Source organism: Schistocerca piceifrons, chromosome 8 (genome assembly GCF_021461385.2).
Source record: "Schistocerca piceifrons isolate TAMUIC-IGC-003096 chromosome 8, iqSchPice1.1, whole genome shotgun sequence".
NCBI classification, from domain to species: Eukaryota; Metazoa; Arthropoda; class Insecta; order Orthoptera; family Acrididae; genus Schistocerca; species Schistocerca piceifrons.
In genome coordinates this window covers 158,155,860-158,160,792 of record NC_060145.1, presented here as the reverse complement: position 1 = coordinate 158,160,792, position 4,933 = coordinate 158,155,860, and the positions used below count along the sequence as shown (strand labels likewise).

At 44.1% G+C, this 4,933-nt stretch overlaps 1 non-coding gene across 1 annotated transcript; it reads right to left on the bottom strand.

The window, feature by feature from the left end:
• Positions 1-4,311: 4,311 nt before the first annotated feature.
• Trnat-ugu lies at positions 4,312-4,385 on the bottom strand. The gene has a single exon. It is a non-coding gene; the product is annotated as a tRNA-Thr (tRNA).
• Between the last annotated feature and the right edge of the window lie 548 nt (positions 4,386-4,933).

Below are 4,933 nucleotides of genomic sequence, written 5' to 3'. Positions count from 1 at the left end.
GCCCGAGGAAGGACTCGGACCGTGGGAAGGCGCCTTAGATCGCGCGGCTTTTCGCGATTTCATCGCTGACTTGTGGCAAGTATTGCTGTGCTGCACAGCATTCATCAGTAAGTGTTCTTAGATCCTCTAAATGAATGCTAACTGAAGAAAGACGCCGTCATTTGCTCGGAAGAGCTTCGCAAACGGATCACTTTTGTTAGCTTCAGTTTATCTTGCATTTTTGTTTCCGACTAATACTAATACACTATCTGATCAAAAACATCCGAACACTCCTGCGTGCCGGCCGGAGTGGCCGAGCGATTCTAGGCGCTTCAGTCTGGAACCGCGCAACCGCTACGGTCGCAGGTTCGAATCGTGCCGCGGGCATGGATGTGTGTGATGTCCTTAGGTTGTTGTTGTTGTTGTGGTCTTCAGTCCTGAGACTGGTTTGATGCAGCTCTCCATGCTACTCTATCCTGTGCAAGCTTCTTCATCTCCCAGTACCTACTGCAACCTACATCCTTCTGAATCTGCTTAGTGTATTCATCTCTTGGTTTCCCTCTACGATTTTTACCCTCCACGCTGCCCTCCAATACTAAATTGGTGATCCCTTGATGCCTCAGAACATGTCCTACCAATCGATCACTTCTTCTAGTTAAGTTGTGCCACAAACTTCTCTTCCCCCCAATCTTATTCAATACCTCCTCATTAGTTATATAATCTACCCATCTAATCTTCAGCATTCATCTGTAGCACCACATTTCGAAAGCTTCTATTCTCTTCTTGTCCAAGCTAGTTATCGTCCATGTTTCACTTCCATACATGGCTATGCTCCATACAAATACTTTCAGGAACGACTTCCTGACACTTAAATCTATACTCGATGTTAACAAATTTCTCTTCTTCAGAAACGCTTTCCTTGCCATTGCCAGTCTACATTTTATATCCTCTCTATTTCCACGATCGTGAGTTATTTTGCTCCCCAAATAGCAAAACTCCTTTACTACTTTAAGTGTCTCATTTCCTAATCTAATTCCCTCAGCATCACCCGATTATTTTGACTACATTCCATTATCCTCGTTTTGCTTTTGTTGATGTTCATCTTATACCCTCCTTTCATGACACTGCCCATTCCGTTCAACTGCTCTTCCAAGTCCTTTGCTGTCTCTGACAGAATTACAATGTCATCGGCGAACCTCAAAGTTTTTATTTCTTCTCCATGGATTTTAATACCTACTCTGAATTTTTCTTTTGTTTCCTTCACTGCTTGCTCAATATACAGATTGAATAACATCGGGGATAGGCTACAACCCTGTCTCACTCCCTTCCCAACCACTGCTTCCCCTTCGTGCCCCTCGACTCTTACAACTGCCATCTGGTTTCTGTACAAATTGTAAGTAGCCTTTCGCTCCCTGTATTTTACCCCTGCCACCTTCAGAATTTGAAAGCGAGTATTCCAGTAACATTGTCAAAAGCTTTCTCTAGGTCTACAAATGCTAGAAACGTAGGTTTGCCTTTCCTTAATCTAGCTTCTAAGATAAGTCGTAGAGTCAGTATTGCCTCACGTGTTCCAACGTTTCTACGGAATCCAAACTGATCTTCCTCGAGGTCAGCTTCTACCAGTTTTTCCATTCATCTGTAGAGAATACGCTTTAGTATTTTGCATCCGTGACTTATTAAACTGATTGTTCGGTAATTTTCGCATCTATCAGCACCTGCTTTCTTTGGGATCGGAATTATTATATTCTTCTTGAAGTCTGAGGGTATTTCGCCTGTCTCATACATTTTTCTCACCAGATGGTAGAGTTTTGTCAGGACCGGCTCTCCCAAGGCCGTCAGTAGTTCTAATGGAATGTTGTCTACTCCCGGGGCCTTGTTTCGACTCAGTTCTTTCAGTGCTCTGTCAAACTCTTCACGCAATATCGTATCTCCCATTTCATCTTCATCTACATTCTCTTCCATTTCCGTAATATTGTCCTCAAGTATATTGCCCTTGTATAGGCCCTCTATATACTCCTTCCACCTTTCTGCTTTTCCTTCTTTGCTTAGAACTGGGTTTCCATCTGAGCTCTTGATATTCATACAAGTGGTTCTCTTTTCTCCAAATGTCTCTTTAATTTTCCTGTAGGCAGTATCTATCTTACCCCTAGTGAGATAACCCTCTACATCCTTACATTTGTCCTCTAGCCATCCCTGCTTAGCCATTTTGCACTTCCTGTCGATCTCATTTTTGAGACGTTTGTATTCCTTTTTGCCTGCTTCATTTACTTCATTTTTATATTTTCTCCTTTCATCAATTAAATTCAGTATTTCTTCTGTTACGCAAGGATTTCTACTAGCCCTAGTCTTTTTACCCACTAGGTCCTCTGCTGCCTTCACTACTTCATCTCTCAAATCTACCCATTCTTCTTCTACTGTATTTCTTTCCCCCATTCCTGTCAATTGTTCCCTTATGATCTCCCTGAAACTCTGTACAACCTCTGGTTCTTTCAGTTTATCCGGGTCCCATATCCTTAAATTCCCACCTTATTGCAGTTTCTTCAGTTTTAATCTATAGTTCATAACCAATAGATTGTGATCAGAGTCCACATCTGCCCCTGGAAATGTCTCATAATTTAAAACCTGGTTCCTAAATCTCTGTCTTACCATTATGTAATCTATCTGAAACCTGTCAGTATCTCCAGGCTTCTTCCATGTATACAATCTTCTTTTATGATTCTTGAACCAAGTGTTAGCTATGATTAAGTTGTGCTCTGTGCAAAATTCTCTCAGGCGGCTTCCTCTTTCATTTGTTAGCCCCAATCCATTTTCACCTACTACGTTTCCTTCTCTCCCTTTTCCTACTACTGAATTCCATGACTACTAAATTTTCGTCTCCCTTCACTATCTGAATAATTTCTTTTATTTCATCATACATTTCTTCAATTACTTCGTCATCTGCAGAGCTAGTTGGCATATAAACTTGTACTACTGTTGTAGGCGTGGGCTTCGTGTCTATCTTGGCCTCAATAATGCGTTCACTATTCTGTTTATAGTAGCTTACCCGCACTCCTATTTTTTTTTTTATTCATTATTAAACCGACTCCTGCATTACCCCTATTTGATTTTGTATTTATAACCCTGTATTCACCTGACCAGAAGCCTTGTTCCTCCTGCCACCGAACTTCACTAATTCCCACTATATCTAACTTTAACCTATCCGTTTCCCTTTTTAAATTTTCTAACCTACCTGCCCGATTAAGGGATCTGACCTTCCACGCTCCGATCCATAGAACGCCAGTTTTCTTTCTCCTGATAACGACGTCCTCTTGAGTAGTCCCCGCCCGGAGATCCGAATGGGGGACTATTTTACCCCCGGAATATTTTACCCAAGAGGACGCCATCATCATGTAATCATACAGTAAAGCTGCATGGTCTCGGGAAAAATTACGGCTGTAGTTTTCCCTTGCTTTCAGCCGTTCGCAGTACCAGCACAGCAAGGCCGTTTTGGTTATTGTTACAAGGCCAGAACAGTCAATCATCCATACTGTTGCCCCTGCAACTACTGAAAAGGCTGCTGCCCCTCTTCAGGAACCACACGTTTGTCTGGCCTCTCAACAGATACCCCTCCGTTGTGGTTGCACCTACGGTACGGCTATCTGTATCGCTGAGGCACGCAAGCCTCCCCACCAACGGCAAGGTCTATGGTTCTTGGTGGGGGGGGGTCCTTAGGTTAGTTAGGTTTAAGTAGTTCTAAGTTCTAGGGGACTGATGACCTCAGATGTTAAGTCCCATAGTGCTCAGGGCCATTTGAACCATTTGAATCACTCCCGCTTAATGAGGAGTTGACCACTAGAGACCACGAGGGGCTGACCCGCCAGTATAAAAGAAAGTGCGGAGAGTTGTGTAGTTAGTAGAGAAACAGTGACAGGAGGAGAGCTAAGTGACCTCGAACGTGGACTAGTCATTGGATGTCACCTAACAAACACTCAGGGGCATTACTGCCGTTCTGAAGCTTGCCAAATCAACTGTTGAAGAAGAAACGCGAAGGAACAACCACATCTAAACTAAGGCAACCAGGTATCGTGTACTGAGGGACAGGGACCGTCGAGCACTGCGGACTGCGGTCGTGAAAAATCTAGTGAAACCCGCGGAAGGAATCCATTGTGAATTCGAAAGTGCTACCAGCAGTCGATCTAGCACAATGTATGTGCGCTGGGAGTTAAAAAGAATTGGATAGAATGGTCGAGCAGCTCCTCCTAAGCCACACATTTATGTGAAATGATAATTAAATCAACTCCCTACGCTGCCGACAGGCGTTGATATATATCAGCGGGGACAGTTGAAAATGTGTGCCAAGACCGGGACTCGAACCCGGGACCTCCTGCTTACATGGCAGACGCTCTATCCATCTGAGCCACCAGGGCACAGAGGATAGTGCGACTGCAGGAATTTATCCGCTCCCCGTGAGACTCACATTCCCAACTTAATGTCCACACACGACATTCGTAGTGCCCCTGCCCATTACACTCATTACGCGGCAGACAATCTTTTACCGAGTCCCGTGAGAGTTTGGCAATATGTGTGCATTTGCAATGGCCGTCCGAAAGAACAGATACCATCTTCATATAGTTAAGGCTAACCGGCCATTGACCTCCTCCTGTGCGAATGCACACGTATTGCCGAACTCTTACGAGACTTGGTAAGATTGTCTGCCGCATAATGAGTGTAACGGGCAGGGGCAATACGAATGTAGTGTGTGGACATAAAGTTAGGAATGTGGGTCTCACGGAGAGCTCTCAGGTAAGCCACTGGTGACGCAGCCACAAAGGAATCGACAAGAGCCTCGACTAGTAAACAAGATAGGTCTTCTCTCGAGTGATTAACGAAAACCATAGAAAATCTGACTCACAAATGTCACAGTTCCCAGTAACAAGGTCGCTTAGCATCTCCGTTTACTAACCTTCCGCCTTCC